General features: G+C 50.5%; 1 protein-coding gene across 4 annotated transcripts in view; it reads left to right on the top strand.

The window, feature by feature from the left end:
• The window catches only part of RAB11FIP3 (RAB11 family interacting protein 3), a 57,908-nt gene that overhangs the window by 2,693 nt on the left and 36,628 nt on the right, over positions 1–18,587 (top strand). The window lies entirely within an intron of this gene.

Genomic DNA, 18,587 nt, shown 5'->3' with positions numbered 1-18,587 from the left:
TTCTCCTTGGCTTCCCCTGGTTCCGGCATTCTGGGCCTCTCCATATTGGAGCAGCAAAGGAGCAGGATGGTTTCCCTGCCCACCGTGGGGCAAACTGGGCCCGTGCATGGGTCAAAAAACCGACAGCGTCGCCCCTGTCGAGAGGGGAGCCATGGTCAGCCGCTCATCTGCCCCATGCTTGCTGCTGTTCGAAGAGGTTCTCAGAGGCGGGTTCTCTGTCCTTTTGGAGGGGGGGGGAACTTTCTTAATGGCTGGGCTTCAGTTTCACTGGCCGGGTGAGCGGAGTTCAGGGTGTCGCCTTGTTGTGGGTTGAACCTGCTGTGATGCATGGCCCAGTGGTGGAAGAAATGAATGGGGAACGGATGAAAGGTAAGGCTGCCAAAGGGAATTCTGCCCTCGCTGGGTCGGATGCAGGCAGGAATGGCTTTAATAAGTCAGTGACAGGTGAGCCGACTTCTCTCCTAGAAATCTGGGATGCTGGGGCCTGTTAGAGCTGTTCTTACACAGTTCTCGGAGAGCTCTGCCAGTCCCCCCCTACCTCACAGGGTGTCTGTTGCAGGGAGAGGAAGGGAAGGCGATTTATAAGCAGTTTTGAGATTCGTTTGGGCATGAAAGGTGGCTTATAAAAGCCAGCTGTGCTGTTTCAAGTCCTGGCTCTGCTGTGCAAACTCACCAGGTGTCCTTGGGCCTGTCACTCTTTCATTCTCGCCTACCTCGCAAGGTTGTTGTTATAAGGTTAAAATAGAGGAAGGGGGGGAGATGTTGTAAGCTGCTTTGGGCTCCCCATTGGGGAAAGAAGCACACTATAAAACCCTAAATAATCAACAATGTAGAAAAGCAATTAAAGCATAATCTGGAAGCCAGACGTGGAGTTTTAACCTCAACCGAAAGCTGTGCTGTTATTCTTTTTGTGCAGTTGTGCATCTTTAGGCAACTAATTTCCCTCCGTGGGCTGGTCTCTCTTTAAAACCTGAATTCAAAGTTACCTTTAAAGCTACAGGGATGTATATTGATCTGTGGTTTGCTTAGCCATGTTGTGCCGTAGCTGGAATTCCAAGCCAGCCTGTTCTTATGTTGTGTGTGTTGTAACGTGATACCGTAAAATACGTGAGTGACCCAGTGTTGTCCTGAAAGCAAAACATCAAGGGCTTTCTGGCTTTGAGACTGGTGTGGGTGCAGGTCTAGATATGTCACCTGCACTGGGAAGGGTCATTCAGCCCCAACATGGAGATCGGTTGGCATCAGGGGGGCCAAAATCTTTATGTGTGTGTAGGTCTCTCCCTCCCAGCTTTGCACCTCTTAATAAGCAATTTCACGTACAAAAGACTCATCCGGTGAATCACAAAGAGTTCAGAAGGGTTGTCTGTTTGTCTGTTTATCATCTTGGCATTACCCCGGTCCAAGAAAGCAACAATATTACCCTAGGGTTCAATTCTGGGGAGAAAAAACTTGCTAAAAATGCAAAAACACCGAAGAAGCCTTGGTTTTGTTTATAATAAAGAAATAACTTCCATTGTCAGCCGGACTGCAGTTCACACTACGGACTCAACTGAACTGGGTTGTGACAGCTGCTGGGAGAAAACGGGAATTGATTTTTAACAATGTCGGGGAAGGAAGATTTCTTCGAACGCGTCCTGCCCGTTTTCCACTCCTCTTCGGTCGTCACCTAAGACCGCTGCTTTTGTGGGATGCTTGAACCATGCTTGGGGGGGGGGTCACTTGGCAATTTTTGACTGCTCAGATTGGATGTTTGCAACCCCCTTGAACTCTCCAGACTTCCCCCTGTGGAATCAGAAGAGAAGAAGAGCTGTTTGTTTGTTTTTTTCCCTATCGGAAGGCGTTCCAAAGCGACTTACAATTGCTTTCCTTTCCTCTCCCTACAGCAGATTCCCTGTGAGGTCGCTGGGGCTGAGAGAGCTCGCACAGAACTGTGACTAGCTCGCGTTCCTCCAGCCGGCTGCCTGCGGAGGAGTAGGGAATCAACCCCAGTTCTCCAAATTAGGGGCCACAGCTCTAGTCTTGACCACTGAACCAAGCTGAGCTGGGCGGGGAGGTTTTAACTCCGGCTTGGAGCTCACGGGCAAATAAGCCGAACAAATAAGCTCAGCAAATAAGCTCAACCGCCCTGGCTTTATTCTATGTTGGCCACTGGAAAATTAATTGCCAGGCTCAAGTCCCATCCTGCCCAAATGAGTCCTTGTGAAGCCCTGTTTCTGCCCATGATGGAGGGCGTGGGAGAGCCGGGAAATGTCAGAAATCACCGGCACGCCAAGTTCTCTTGGGTGAGCCAAAGGTTCAGACCTTTAGTACTGTAGATGGGTACTGGCAGTGTGGCCCAGTGGTTATTGTGTCAGTAGCGTTGGCCCAAGAACTCACAGAATAAGGACCTCAGTTCATCAGAGTGAGTCCTGTCTCCTCAGACTGACGGCGGCCATCCAGGGTGTAGGTCTTTCACATCACCCACCGTCAAGTCTTTTTTGAGGACTGGAGATGTCAGGGGTCGCGCCTGGGTCCTTCTGCATGTCAAGCCGATGATGAGCCCCATCCCCATCCCCAGGTCCGTGTTGGTTTGAGCACACTTGGCTGTGAGGTTCCCTTGGACGGCCTTTTGCCGACCTCTTTCTTCGTGTAACCTACCTTGCAGGGTTGTTATGGGGATGACTGGGATGCCGCAGAGTCACATCCTCTGAGCTTCCTTGAATAAGACGATGGCGTTTCAGAGTTGCGGAGCTGGCCATTGAGGCATGCAGTGAAAAGAGATGCTTGTATTTTGAACTGGAGTGGGAGAAGAAGGGGTCTGGCAGTACCACGTGGTACGGGACCTGCACGTCTGGAAAGGTCTGTCCTTTCTGATCTGACTGCAGGTAAAGAGGAATCAGTGCTGGGGCGATGGCTGGTCCCCCTTGGCGACCTAGCAGCCAAAACCAGTCAATCTTTTCCCAACCTTTTAACCTGAAATAATGTTTCAGGCTGCAGGGAGCCCCAGAAGTGATGTCAGTTTTCCACGCCTCCCTGCCACGCCCATCAGAAGTGACATCACAACAGGCAGGCTGGAGGAGGACTGGGGAGGAGAGATAGGGTACGGTTTAAGGCCAGAGTAGGCATGCAGGCTTCGTCCAAGGAGCAGAAATCTCAAGAGAAGTCACACTTTGGGGGGTGGGGGTGGGCAACGGAAGCAGACGGTCACCTACCTTATGGCTGAGTCCATTAAGGCAGGAGGAGAAATGTCGGGGAACCCCTTTGGGGCGCCCCTGGACGCCTAGGGGTCTGCAAATCCCTGCAGTGCACTGTTGATGGCTACCTTGATTCTGCTTGAAGCTGCTGAGGGTGTGTTACTGTGTGTGTGTGTGTGTGTGTGTGTAACTTTCAGGCCCTCTGCTGTTCTTGCTTACACGTCTCCATTTCCAGCCTGGAAAGGCCAGGGATTATTTCCCTGCCAGCGCTCCAAAAAATACCTTGGCGATTGCAGACTTTTCGGTCTCCCCCGCTGCGTAAATCCAGCCTGACCTGGCTATTACAGGTGCATTAAAAAGGTGTTTGGGTAGATCTAGGAGTGGCGGCCTGTGAAGCAATTGCTTTTGGGAACGGCAAGGCCCTCGGTTAAGTCCCAGTCACGGTATTTTGCCAAGCAGGATCGAATAGTGCGGCCACAACCCCTTCTTTACTAAGTGGCAATAGAGTCCTTCCTACGGCTTTGGGTCGATGCCGAATTCATTTCCCACCCCTTCTCCGTGTTGGAAGTTGGCCCTGATCTCGGTGGCCCAGGAAATGCTGTCTCTCATCCGATTTTGGAAGTCTGGCAGGGTCAGCCCTGGTTAGCACTGGGATGGGAGACCCCCAAGGGAAATCCAGGGTTGCTGTGCAGAGGCAAGCTGCCACTTGGCAGGGTTGACCTTCCCCAGTTGAAGGTTGTCCTGGTTTATGTTTTTCTCTGCTTAAAGGGGTTTGGCAGGTTTCTGATCTTACTTTTCAAAAACCTGCCACGCCTGTTTGACCGGGCATCCAAAACTTTTGCCTGCCACCTTTCTGAGTCCTCCCGTGCAAAATTAAAACGGAGAATGATCACTGTTAGAAATGGGGGGGACGGACGGACACGCAGGAGGATATTCAGAAAGGGTAGTGAGGCTCAGGAAAACTGGAGTTCAAATTATTTCTGAACTAGAACAGATTCCTGGGGCAACCCATGTATCGTTTACAACTTTCAAAGGAGCTCTGGTTTGTGTGTGTGACCTCCCCTCCCAAACCTGTCTTGGTGGCCTCTAAGTGGGTTTGATTCCCCACTCTTCCGCATGCAGCTAGCTGGGTGACCTTGGGCTAGTCACAGTCCTATTAGAGCAGTTCTCCCCAAACTCTCTCAGACCCCCCCCCCCCGCCTCACAGGTTGTGGGGAGAGGAAGGGAAGGCGATTGTAAGCCTCTTTAAGACACCTTTGAGTGGTGAAAAATAGGGAATAAAAACCAACTCTTTTTTGTCGTCTTCTTTCTTATACCAGGTTGACTTTATAGCAGCGAAGCCAAGGGATGTAAGCATGTAAAAAAAATTGTGTCTCTAAGTGAGTGCTCTGTTTCCTTTAGTGGCTATCAAGATGCCCTTGAGGAGCCCTTGAACATCCAGGTGTTTCCCTGGAATGAAACCTCCCCCTCAAGCAGGAATACGGCTACGTTTCAACTACCGGGGTATAAGGGTTAACGTCCCCCACCACCTAGTCCCCTACCATGACCCCCGATGCTCTCTGACATGTTCCTCTTGGCTGGAGAATTTATTTTAGTTCTTAAAAAAAAAGAAAGAATCCCGGCCTTCCCCCAAAGTGTTAAGGACCGCTACCCTCAAACAACCTTGTGGGGTAGGCCTCGGCTGAGAGCCGCAGTTTGGTCACCCCGGGCTAGAATGCTACTGACCTACCTGATAGGGTTGGCGTAAGAGCAAACATAAGGGGAGATGCTGAAAGCCCTGCTTGCCCTTGCCCCCCCTCCCATCCCTTGCAGTATTAACCTGAGCTGACTTCCCATAGAGGAAGGTTTGAAAGGTCAGCGTGAGAACTGCCTGCTTGGAGCATTGAAAGGTGAAATCAATTATTCACACTGGACCATGCCCATGGAAAGGGCTGCAGGATTCCTCTTGCTGGGAATTTGATAATTTAGGGGGGTGGAGAGTTAAGTTTCTCTTGGATGTTGGCTTAATGGAGGGGATTCTCAGGTGGGCATTTGGGTCACGCACCTGTGTTGCCAACAGTCTGGATAAATCCTGCCCGGATTTCTCTTCGGCGTTGATCCTGTTCTTGGATTCGCCTCCTTAAATTTCACCTCCTCTGTGCTCAGCTATGGTGTTGCATAAGCTCCTCGCTATTCTGTCTGGGAACAAGATCCTTGCAATATTTAGGGGCCGTCTCACTGTCTCTGCCTTCGGATTATTTGCCTGCGCCCTACGCAGCTTGGTTTCTTTCTGTTCCTTGATCAGATCCTTCCTTTTGTTTTGAATCCCTCTCATCTCTCAACTTGCTCTCTCAGCCTCACTTCCTTCACAAGGTTCCTGTTGTAGGGAGAGGAAAGGGAAGGTGATTGTCAGCCGCTTTGAGACTCCCCCGGGTAGAGAAAAGCAGCATATAAGAACCAACTCTTCTTCTTCTTCAGTGATATCAGGGCTCTCTCAGCCTCCCCTCCCTCACAGGGTGTCTGTTGTGGGGAGAGGAAAGGGAAGGCGAATGGAAGCCACTTTGAGCCTCCTTCAGGTAGAGAAAAGCGGCATCTAAGAACCAACTCTTCTTCTTCAGTGATATCAGAGCTCTCTCAGCCTCACCCACCTCACAGGGTGTCTGTTGTGGGGAGAGGAAAGGGAAGGCGACTGTAAGCCGCTTTGAGACTCCTTCGGGTAGAGAAAAGCGGCATATAAGAACCAATTCTTCTTGCAGTGCTCTGAAGGCAGCCTTCTCTTCAAATTTTCCTGGTCAGTTGTTAATTACCTGTTAATTGAACATGGAACAAACTTTTCTCTTTTTAAAAACGCAACTTCCATCGGGTATCTTCCCCAGCATGAATGTCCTTTCCCCCCTATATCCCCTAAAGAACGTTGAATCGTCAGATCAACATTGGCTCATGATCCCCGTCCCAAGGGAAATAATATTTTCCTGATCCAGAGCCAGGGCCTTTTCGGTCTTGGCCCCAGCCTGGTGAAACGCCCTGCCAAAAGAGATCAGGGACCTCAACCTATACATTTTTTATATGGGGAAGTGTGGGTAAGAGGACAGTGTTCATTTCCCCCCACACACTCCAGGTCCTCCAGCGTTTGAGGAAGTTGGCGAGCAATCTGAATACGTCCCTTTATCATGCTTTGCTTCCAGAGGAGGGAGGTTTTGAGGAGGTCATCCTTGCCCCAAATTGTTTTTCCCAGCACCGCGACTGTCCGTGTGCTCTCATAGTGTTGCATGAGGTCTGCATCGTCCTGTTTTGGGGGCAGGATCCTTGTGCACTTGCCTGCTAGTGGAGAAGAGGCAGAGCTTGAAATGCCAACAACTCCCCCCCCCCCCCCCCCTACTAAGGATTTCACGGTAGGCTGCCTTCCCAAGACTGTTTGTCTTAGAACAAAGTCATTTGGGAGGGGGGGGGAGAAGGGGGAATACCTTATTGAAAACAGAGATCGCTCCACAGTCCTGGGAAGGAGGAGAACTGGTTTGAGGCCCTTCATATTTGCGGCCGCGGTTCCTTGCCAGGACGGTAGTTTGCCCAGATTCGGTATAGGAAGCCGGTTTCCTCCTCTGCTTTTCTTTCTCCCTAAAGTCAACACCCGGCATTGTGTGTATCGGAGCTCTCAGGTTCAGGTTGTGAAAGCCCTTGTGGGAAAGGCAGCGGGGAACAGAAACTCTTTGGTGTAGCTTGCTCACAAGGAGACTTCTTTTCTGTTCTGTGTTCCCGGCCGGCTCAGATGTCTGAAGCGGGGTGAAAGGGGCACCCCAGGGTCCCTTGGCAGTGTCCTTCTGTTGCCTTGGGCAGTTTTGCTGAGGTGTGTCAGGTGGTTTCAGCGGTGCAGATAACATGACGAAGCAGGGCAAGTACGGTAGGTATTACTGGGAAAAGTGACTGCACAGCTCCTTTAAAACTTTCCCCCGTATTAGATTTTTTTTTTAATTCAGTGATCTGAGACTAGCAATCATCTCACATCGCTAGACTCATGCCACTTGTAAAAAAATATTAAAAATTTAGACGGGTGTGGCCCTTGGGGAAATGTTGACAAGTCTGCGGAAAGGGACCGCAAGCCGCTCCAACACCACATACAAGTTGTTGCTTGGGAAAGCGGGTGTTATTGGAGTCTGCGCTGCAGGGCATGTGTGCACGCGCTTATCTCTGATCACACACAGTTGCCTTGGACGTTGCGCGTTTTGTTCGGGCGTGGGTAATCCGAGCAGAGTTTCAGGCCAGGGGTGGAGTGGGAGGGGGACGGTGCTGGTGGCTGATGAGAAACTCAGTTCGGGAAGGTGGTGGCTTCTGGTGAGGTGTCGGGCTTACGCAACACAACCGTTTGGCCGGTTTGCACAGTCGGTGCTGCCTCTCCCGACGACGTTCCTAGTTTGGTTCCTCCCTCCCCCTTTTGCTGTCTACCTTTGACTCTGCCGTCAAAGAGGGGATTTAAACGCTGTGAGCACCTCTGTATTGCACAACTGCATCTTGTGGCACTTTGCACGGCTACATTGAGTGGCGTAGGGGAGGGAGGCAGAGGGTGTCAGCGGTCACCTGTGTGAGCGCCGGAGCGGCCAATCCTGAAAAGTAAAGCCCAAAAGCCTAAGTAATGCCGGAGAGAGACGCAGAAAGTGTGCAACAGTTCTTCATACGCAATCCAGTTACGTGAAAGACCTAATGGCTGTGTTTTCAAACCTGTTGATTTACTTCTGTTTTTGTAAGCCAGAGATGGCCAAACGGTGGCCCTCAAGATGTCCAGGGACGACAGATGTCCATGCCAGCAAGGGGCTCATGGGAATGGTAGCCCTCTGGAGCTTGACCAGTATTATTTCTCTCTGCTTTTTCCTCTCACGTCTTCTTCTCCGCTCTTCCCAACGCCGCTGCCCTCCTAAAGCTTGCTCAGGCCAGTTCTGTTGGGTGGGTCGATGAACTTTACAATCTCCCACCCCACCCTACCCTGCAATCCACACTTCTAGGGATCCCTTTGGTGACGGAGAACCTCCAGCCTCTCGGTCTTGTGGCTTTTGTGATGGGCAGGCTGGCATTCTGCTCTGAGGAGCGACTCTGCCTAATAGTACAGTGCCGGGATGGGAAAAAGAGGCTGTCACCGTGGGCGTCCCTTCCTTCCCCTCCCCTGGCTTTGAAGTCTGGCTTAATTTAGGATGCTGCTGGCTGTATCAGTGTGGGAAGGGATGGCTCATGCGCCGAGGCAGGGACCGTGCGGGGACGTCCTCCTGACTCACCAAGGCCCCTGAGCCCAGCCTTTCCATAACCTGGGGAGGTGAACAGAAGTTTCCCACCCACGTTCTTTTGGAGGGCCGGGGGCCATTCGATAGCTCGCTACTGTCTGCCTAGGGCTGTAGACGCTTGTTCTCAGAGCTTCACACCGTCCCCCTGGGGAGCATTAATGCTTTCATCAGCTCTCACTCAACACGAGCCAGAAGTTTCTCATCTCAGGAGCAGAGAGCGGAGTCTCGCCCGGGCCTTAAACGGGAACGGAATTAGCTTCTCTTGGCCGCATCGGAACATCTGCATGACAGCTGTTTCCCCCCCTTTGTTTTTGGCTTAAACAGAAAGCGGCCTGATTCGTACTCGGCTCCGGGAGCCGGCCGTCCCACGAGGTAGAGGGTAGTTGTGGGCAGAGTGAGCCGAAGGCAGGGGTGGCCCTCAGAGTACAGCAGTCACAGAATTTCAATCTGGGGACTTAATGTTCGCAAACATGGACACCCTCAAGTCTGCCTGATACCTATAACGCGATAAACACCAACAAGAGGCCCCCAAGATAGATATAGAAGACAGCTAATCTGTCTTTTTCCATCTTCCCCGAGGAAGCCTGGGAGTGGCGGTAAATAAATCGAGTGAATGAAATAATAAATAAATAAATTTGACGTTTCCCGTAAAGCAGGGGTAGTCAACCTGTGGCCCTCCAGATGTTTATGGACTACAATTCCTACGAAGTCCATAGGGCAGGGGGGGCCAAAAGGTGGCTCTCCAGAGGCTGGCAGGGGCTCATGGGAATTGTAGTCCACCGTTGGGCCATCCTTGCCCAAGGGAGAACGAATTGACTGGACTCATCTACACTTAGAATCATAGAATAATAGAGTTGGAAGGGACCTCATGGGTCATCTAGTCCAACCCCCTGCACCACGCAGGACACTCACAACCCTATTGCTCACCCACTGTCACCTGCCACCCCTTTGCCCCTTGTGTGCCAAAGTTTTTAAAACCTGTCCCAGGACTGTTGTGACCGCACGAGCACTTTGCAATGCGTGGGATTATGTGTTTGCATCTCACGAGGGGTTGAAAGAATGATTTATGATTGTTTTAAACCACATTGAGGCTTCGTGTGCGCACGCACTTGAGCGTGTGCGTCGGCGCAAAGCCGTCATTCCCCGCGAAGGTGAAACGCACCAAAGGAGGATGTGGCATTTTTTATTTAGCACCTCAACGGAGCGTCATCGTGTCTCACTGGGGCTGCTCTCTTTCTGGTGTTTGCTATTCTTGGTTTCAGCGCTGCCTGACGTGTTTTCCATTCCAGGGAGATGTGACGGAGCTCTTTGTACTCTCCCCAGTCACGCTTGAGTGAATTGAAAACTTCGGCATTTGTATTCAGGGGCCTACATAATTTTATATTGTCCTACTTGGCTGCATGTTTTATGTGGTGTGCTTCCTGTGTGTCCACTCTGCCTTATGATAAATAATAGGAATAATAATAAAATCCAAAGGAGGATATGGAGCATTTAGGAGCAAAAACTTCCCTTCCCTTTGTCAGCTTGGGCAGGCGTCTGCCGGCGTGTTCATGATTCCAGTTTCACTGCCAGGGTGGGACAAAAAAATGCTTGAAAGTCATAGCGCCTAAGAACATACAGAGTCTTGGTTGCCCTTTGCCCACATGCCCCTTTCAAGTAAGGAAATAACGTGAACGGGTTGTGTATTGCATGTATATCAGATTTTTCTTTTCAGAATGGCTGACTGCACGTTTTCCCTCTGAGTCAGGAGGACATCTGTGTGGGTGTTTCCCACCTCTCTCTGAGGAAGGCAGGACAAATCAGAGAGCCTAAGGGCTCCCAGCATGGCAGAATAGGGATTCGAACCTGAGATCTCCCAAGTTCTAGTCTAACACATACTACAACTAACTACATGTGCTCGATGGCTTATACCAGGGGTGGCCGAACAGTGGCTTGCCAGATGTCCAGGGACTACAAGCTCCTGCAAGCCAAGGGCTCATGGGAATTGTAGTCCACGTTTTCTGGAGAGGCACTGTTTGGCCACCCCCGGCTTCTAGAAACAGAAGATGCCTTTCTTCTGCTCCCGGCAAAGAAACAATTGCTGGCAACTTGAAACCTGTGGTTCTCCCTTGGTTTTGTATTACAATGCAGAGCCTTGTTTTGTGTGCATAGATAGCACTCAAGGGCTGTTTGCTGGTCCTTGGCCAGGCGCTCGGCGTGGCTAAAACAAACCGACGGCATCAACCTGACGAGGAACGCAACTCCTGGTTGCTTCCAGCAGTTTTGGGGGAGCTTGTCTTTCCGCTCCCCTTCTTCCCCACCTCGGCACCTCGGAGAAGGGGAAAGAAGGATTCTTTCAGCAGGATGCAAAGGCCCACATGCATTTCTCAAGGTGCCTTTAGAAGTAATTCCGTGGGACTAGACATGCAATCTGCAGTCAGGCAATGTGTGGTCCTTGCATAGGGTGCATTCGTTGTCTTACGCAAACCGTCTTAAATTTTGCTCAACATTTCCCCTGAAAACCCTTGTTTCAGCTCCTTGGCTCAGCCACAAAGCTCTGACTCCTTCTCTTAGCCTAACCCTGCCTCAGCGCCACAACCTTGGTGTTGCTTAGAGGTCACCGGTTGAAGCACTAGCACGGGGAGGGGGCTGACCCTGCTTAGCTTCTGAGACATGAAGGGATCATAGAGTTGGAAGGGACCTCCTGAGTTATCTAGTCCCACCCCCTGCGCTATGCAGGACACCCACAACCCTATCGCTCATCCACTGTCACCTGCCACCTCCTCGAACCTTCACAGCTTCTCTGTCAGATGGCTCTCCAGCCTCTGTTTAAAAATCTCCAAAGATGGAGAACCCACCACCTCCCGAGGAAGCCTGTTCCACTGAGGAACCGCTCTGACTGTCAGGAACTTCTTCCGGAGGCTTAGACAGAATTTCTTTTGAATTAATTCCATCCCATGGGTTCTGGTCCGTCCCTCCGGGGTAAGAGAGAACAACTCTGCTCCGTCCTCTATATGGCATCCTCAATATAGTTCCACTATCCATGGTAGCATCCAGAGATGCCTTGACTGAATTGGCCGCTGGGCAACTCCTGGGGCCACGAACGTCCCGAGCGCTCTCTTTGTTTGGTCTTCTGTCTCAGATGTTTCCCTGCCCTCCCGAGTGACGCCCAGCCCCGGTGTGCTCAGGAAAGCTGGATTCTGGCGTCCCTCCAAACACAACGGAGCCCGCTCATAGATGCTGCCGCTACACAGCACCACCCAAATAGCTGTGGGATTGCTTATACTGCCCTTTCTCTCTTGGTCGAAGGCCGCTCCGAAAAGGAAGTGCGGGAATTTCCAGTCTGAACTCCTTTCCAAGTTGAGGAAGCTGAATAGGTTTTTCTGACTCGGGGCACACCCATGCGGCGCTCCAGGTTTCGGGGCTCGAGGCTTTGCGGCTGAGGCACCGCGAATGTTTTCTTTGACTCGGTAGGATTACCATTTCCCCTCTGCCCGTGTCATTTTTTAAGACCCCGTGTTCAATAAATCCTTTGAGGGCTGATCTGCCCCCCCCCATCCCCACCGCCTTTCCTCCTCCTGGCTCCAGTGGAATAATTTGGGTGGTTTCTGCCAAGGAAACTCGGAGGGAGTAAGGCAATACCCCGTGCGTCGCCCTGTAACCGGAGCTACAGTCGAGGCTGTGAAGGGAGGCTCTGAGATGGTATCGAGCTTGTCCCAGGTCTCAACATTTCTGAGGCGGGGAGCCATTGTGGGGCCGAAATCCAATCCTAGCTCGGAGACGGGATCCATTTCCTCTTGCACAGCCGCCTTAGTGATCTGACAGGACGCCTTTGTTCGCCAAGGCCCTTTTTTCTTTCTTTTGAAGGTTGGGAAAGGATCAGTTCCTCTTAGCTGAAGGCATTTCCATTTCACATCTTTTCCCTAAACCCAGAAATCGTCAGTCTTTTTGATGGGCTTTGATCTCCCAGGAGAGACACTCACCTGGTTCCAGGTTGCGAGGGCCACTGTTCTGGGTGGGGGTCCCCCGCTTTCCGAACTTGCCGCTTTTCCAAACCTGGAAGAACATTGTGACGTGCTGATGTCCCCCAGAAGTGATGTTGGCATGCTGGAGTCGTCGGAGAGGGAGGCGACGCTCTTGTTTTTGGGCAAAACTCTATGGCTTGAAGCCAATTCTACCATAGAGTTTTGTCCAAAAGCCAGAGCTCGAGACTTAAGAGCTCCATTCAGAACAACGCCGATAACTAGAGTCTTCTTCTTGCATATGGAATTAGTGGCCCACTATGTGGAAGGCATACTGTGGGTTCACCAAGATACACAGGCCCAACCCTTACCCATGCCGAAGGATAACCAAACCCAGCTCTTTTCTTCTGCTGCTTTGGCAAGTTGATTGGGGTGCCACAGATTGCAGGCTCCGGCTCACGGTGCCCCCCTTTTCCTTCCTGCTTGACAGTCTTCGGCTAGGATGGAAACCATATTGTTGTGTTGCCTGCCAAAGCCATGCAGTGAAGCCCCCAGGTTTAAGAGTGACGGTGTCTGTATCCTGGTATTTGACCCCCCTCTCTCATGCTTTCACATGCCGCCAGCCTCTGAGCTGTCCCCCTTCCTCTGAGCTGGCCCCCTTTTGTCTTTAATTGCAGATCCTACCAGATTACTTTGTGCCAGAGAGTTTCCAGACAAGCATAATATTTGAAAACATTCACCTAGGGGCAGATGATTAGCTTCCTGACATACCATTCTCAAGCTTTGGGCTCAGGAATTTGGGATATGTGTCCCAAGCTTGCTGCTGTTTGACAAGAGACACTGACGGTGCTGCAAGTGATGGGTTGAAAGCCATGTTGTCTGGTTAAAGCAACTTGATACGGGCAAAGTGGCATATAAGTTCATCGCTGCTGGAAGTGATGAAAGTGGCATATAAATTCGTTGCCACTGAAAGTGATGAAAGTGGTATATAAATTACTGTTATACTGTGTTGTTATTTGGTTACAATTATTAGTTATCAGTTATACATGTTCTACAGACTGTTTTATGTATTGTTTTCTGTTATAATGTAAACCGCCCTGAGCCTCCGGGGAGGGCGGTATAGAAGTATGATTAATAAATAAATAATAAATAAATAAATAAATAAATTCATCACCCTTCAATAGCGTAACAAGGATAGAGCCCGGTGGCCCCTTTGAATCCGACAGCATTTTATTCTAGAGGTAAGCTTTTGAGTACACGCCCCATTCCTTGGACACAGTGAAATGGGAACGAAGAATATAGGGAAGCAAAAAGCCAATTTGTGCTTTTAGGGAAGGAATCTTTATGATGGTTGGGGTTTGATGAGGACTACTGTCCCCTGCCACAAGCCACTGTGTGGGAGTGGCGGGATAGAAATGCAATTATATAAATAAATCAGACAATATTTGTGAAGCCCCGACGTACAGAAGAGAAAATAACCTTCTGCTGAGAATCGGAAGTGAACCCCCCCCCCTTAGAAATTTGACACAAAATGCATTGGGGTTTCACAAGAATCATCAGTTTTAAACATTTGAACGATTAGAATTTTCGTCTGGGCGATACAGACATTCATTAAATAAATTAATAATATAATAATAATAAATAAAATTAAGGAGTCTTTCCCTCCCAAGTTCCAGTAGTGTCCCTCCCCCCTTTCTATTTTCCTTTCTAGACTTGCAGCGGCCCTTCTCCCCTCCCATGACCCACACGCCACGCGAAAAACAAATAAATAGAGGTAGGGTCGAAGACAGTTTCATGCGAAACCCGTGGAGGGGAAATCGGATTAGTCCTTTGACAGCCTGGGCGGTGAACAAAGGGAACAGGCCATGGGTGGGGCATTCAGGAATTAGGGTCCGCCCTTTTTGGTGTCCTGTAAAGCAGGAGTAGTCAACCTGTGGTCCTCCAGATATCCATGGACTACACTCCCCATGAGCCCCTGCCAGCATTTGCTCATGGGAATTGTAGTCCATGGACATCTGGAGGACCGCAGGTTGAATACCCCTGCTATAAAGTCTACAGAGGCGCTGTGGCCACGCTACCTCGAACAGAAGCCCCTCCATGAAAGACGTGTACGGTCCAGTTTCTTGGAGTCCCCTCCCAGGGCCCCGTAAGGACCTTTCATCGTCCCGTTTTCCCGCCCTCCCCTGTAGGTTGTCCCTAGCAGAGGAATCGGGAAGCTTGGTTCAGAACATCATTTAAATGGTGGCTTAGCAGGCATGCCCGGTTTGCTCTTTCCCCCCTTTGTGTTTAATTAGGTTTTATTTTTCTGCTGGGAGAAAAGACACCCCCCCCCCTCCAGGGTTTCCGGGCTCATCAATAGGAGAGAAAGCTTTCTGGATCGAAGGAGAGGCAGAAGTTAATTTTGCGCTCGCCCCCGGGGGAGCGAGGGAAATAGGAATGGTGAAGCCGGATTCTATCCGGGCGGGCAATTTCCTTTAGGAAATCAACACAGTGTGTTCCTTCTGTTTTTTAAGTGGCCTGAGTTCTCCGGTGCTTAATGATCCAAGAAACAAGGGCTCTTTCCCACCTTTACCTGTTTTGCAACTCCTCCCCAGTTAATAAAAACCTCGGCTTCCTGGGGGTCAGTACGGGTCGTACACTGGATTTCTTGCCCAGCAGTTGTATCATGGACAAGAGAGCTGGTGATTTGTACCCCACTTTTAAACGATAATATTTGATTTCCATATGGGCTTGGGGGCAGTTCACAAAACTAGAGCATGCAATAAAAGCATCTGTTATTGCCACAATAAAGTTACAATAAAGCACAGTTGACCCATAGGATCACCGAGAAAAATACTCACGCCCATCCCACACCTGCTACCCCAGACTGGAGGTGATGTCAAATTCGGGGCAGCCAAGAAGGAGGAGGTGGAGGGAGGCCCGTAAGACGGCAGACTGCCCGAAGGAGTCCCAAATCAGCTTACTAATGCCTTCCCTTTCCTCTCCCCACTACAAATCCCCTGTGAGCTAGGTGGGGCTGAGAAAGCTCTGAGAGAACTGCTCTGTAAGAACAGCTCTAAGAGACCTGAGTCTGGCCCAAGGTCACCCAGCTGGCTGCATGTGGCAGAGTGGGGGAGTCAGACCTGGTCCTCCAGACTAACATTTGCTGCTCTTTAAACACTACCATGCTGGCTTTCAGCTACGGGATTTTGTGATGGGAGTGTTTAGCTGGGGCACCAAACTCTCATCTTGCACAAAACTAAGAAATGCTGTAGCCATGCAGCAATGAGCGTGTCAGTCTAAGACAGCGGTCCCCAAACCTTTTGAGACTGAATTCTGACAAAGGGCATGGGCAGAGAGCATTTCCCTTTTGAATGAAGGGGGTTGGGTCTGGTTCGGGGAAGAAGGAAGCACATTGTGGGCCCCACGTGGAGGGTTGTTAGTTTACAGAGAAAGAAGATCTTTGTGGCAGAATAGCCTCCGTTAGTTTTAAAAAACAAACCTGGATTAATTTGTAAAAAGGAGCCAAGGGATATTTGAAAGGGCTGGTTCATGTCTGCTTCCTGTCTGTCCTTGCTGCTTCCTGTCTTCCGCTTGACGCTTACGGGCCAGGAGCTTTTATGCCGCAGACATTTCCCCCCTCCGAAGGGAAAACTGGTTTAAAGCAGAACAATATCTGATTACGCCGGGTGCTGCCATATGGGAGATGTTTACGTACCTGCAAGAGGCGAAGAGGGGCCAGGTGGCTTGCTTCTGTTTGTTTATTGACTTGAGCGCCTAAGTGCGTTTTATCAGTGGAATCTCGTTTTAAAAAGAACAAATTACCGTGAACAGATTTGTTGTCATACCGAGGTGACGCGGCATGTGGGTCCCCTCTACACACACCTGTCCTTTGGGCAGCCCACCATCTGCAGTATATAAGTCCACTGGCCTACACTGCTGCACTGTTGTAAAGGTTAGACGTTGTTTGGTGCCTGCTCAATGCTAGAAATACGCCACATAAGGAGCATTGCGAGGAGCATTGAGTCCGTCCTGCCTCTCCAGATGCATAAAAGTTCCTGAATGCTGCCTTTTGCTTTTGGGGGGAATGGCCCTCTTCCTCTGGCCCTTGAATGTGCAAACGTACGACAACGTCTCTCTGGAGCAGGATGGCTGCAGCCTGATTCACGTAGGAGGCCGAGACTGGGCGGCTCACGAAGGAACAATATGTAGGACGGAAGCATTCCCCGTTCTAGTTTTCCGCCTCATTAGTTCAGTGGTGGGCCACCTTTTACGGGTGAAAGCTGCCTCGATGCTTTCTTTTTAGAGTTTTCCGCCGGATTATTTTTAGCAAGCGGTGCATCAAATTGCTGGCCGCTTCTTGACCCAAATAGTTTCTCAATTAGTCGCGGCATTTGGGTGGGTTCCATTGCTGACCAAGAGAAGCCCTCCCCAGGATAAAAAGTTGCTTCTGATTAATTGATAGTTCGGGGGCGGGAAGAAAACAACACTTTCGATGCCGGTGCTTTTGCCGGCCTGGAAGCCATCTTGGAAGAGTTGTTAAAAAGGGCATGCTCTGAAAATCTTGTTGGTCTTTAAGATGCTGCTGGACTCAAATCTAGCATCCTATGAGCAAGGGCTAATTTGGAGTGGCAGCTAGGATATCCGACTAGGATTTTGAGGCTAGTCCAAGTTCAGATCCCCCCCACCCTCCCGTCCGCTATAGTGAGTTTGCTGGAGGAATTTGGGCCCACCTCTGTGTGGGACTTGAGAGTCCCCCAGAATGACAGCTCATCTCCTGTGGCAGGGTGGCCAAACGGTGGCCCTCCAAGTGTCCATGGTCTACAATTCCCATGAGCCCCTGCTGGCAGGGGCTCATGGGAATTGTAGCCCATGGACGTCTGGAGACCCATGTTCTGTGGCATTATATCCCAACAGGGTTTCTGTACTCCCCTGGATCCATCCCCAAATCCAAGCTGGATTGGGGAGGAGGGACAAGTAACCCAAGATCACCACTGCCTGGGGAAGCTGGCAACCCTACTCTCAGCCATTCCTACCTCACAGGGTTGTCTTGAAGATAAAATCAGGGAGGGGGAGACCCCGTTTTCTTTCGCGCATGCTCTTTAACACCGTTTCAATCCACTTCAGCCTTGGTCCTCAAGGATATCTTGCCGTTCCGCACAGTCAAATCCAGTCGCCACATGCATTGAAGGATCGAAAGTGTGTTATTTCGTGTCCATGAAAGCGCCCGTGTGAACTGTCGCAGGAAGGGTGTCAGCAACATGTGGGAGAGGCAATTCGCCCTGCATCGGCTCAGATGCTCAGATCTGCTGAGCCAGCAGGTTAAATGAACCTTCAGTAACATCCGGTGTGGCTGACGGTGGCGTTCTTAATGCTTATAATTTTAATTTCACATAATGGTGCCCGTTTGTTTGTCGTTTTTCTGGACACCCACACACGCACCCCTGAGCAACTTCCTGTTTTTCTGGGGCTTTCTTTCCTCCCCAAGTTGCGTTTTCTTGACAGCAAAAATTGCCACAAGGGGTGGAGAGGGGCGCCTTTGTCGGTTCAACTCCCCCAGGCCTTAAAATTGCTGCTTCAGCAGCCCAGATGGTTAGCATGCTGCCTGGTGTGAATACCCCGTAAAGGAAGCGGCAACTTCAAAACAGCTACTGCTAAAATTAGGCTCACGGAAAAGGTTTTGGGTACCTGACAGAGGCTTTGGCATACCTCTCTTGCCAGGTTTGCACCTTGGAATGTTGTGATTGTAAATCTTGGCCCTGTTTGAATTTCCCCGCTTTCCCTGTGCCGACTGGGCAAGTGACCCAGGATTCCTACAAGGCTACGTTGGAACATTTGTCATCCTGAAGGGTTTACGGAGCAAGGTTGGGGCTTCCTGTCTTCCACTCGTAGCTGTAACATACTTTCTTTTACAAACGGGATAGGCCCAGAGTGGTCTCCTGCGACTATTGGCTAAACTTTCCCATGTGATTTGTTTCTGGCAAGGTGGGGGAAACAATCTTGCCCCAAAGAAGTACAGTTGGATTTGTACGACGTTGATGTTCAGAGCCGTTGAAGCCAAACCGCTGGGTGGTGATCCCATGGCTCAGCGGTTTGGCAGCCCCTGCTTTCTGCTCTCTGCGAGAATCCACAGGGAGTAGAAAGCAGGGGTTCAAAAAAGTTTTGAAACCAGGAGATGTTAGCCCTTGAGATGCAGGTATACTCTCAAGTAAGTCCTGCTATTCTAAGTGAGTATGCGCATTCCATTG

The sequence above is a fragment of the Paroedura picta genome, chromosome 17, assembly GCF_049243985.1.
Source record: "Paroedura picta isolate Pp20150507F chromosome 17, Ppicta_v3.0, whole genome shotgun sequence".
Taxonomy (NCBI): domain Eukaryota; kingdom Metazoa; phylum Chordata; class Lepidosauria; order Squamata; family Gekkonidae; genus Paroedura; species Paroedura picta.
Note: the sequence above shows the minus strand (reverse complement) of the source record. Positions and strands in the feature narration are given on the sequence as shown.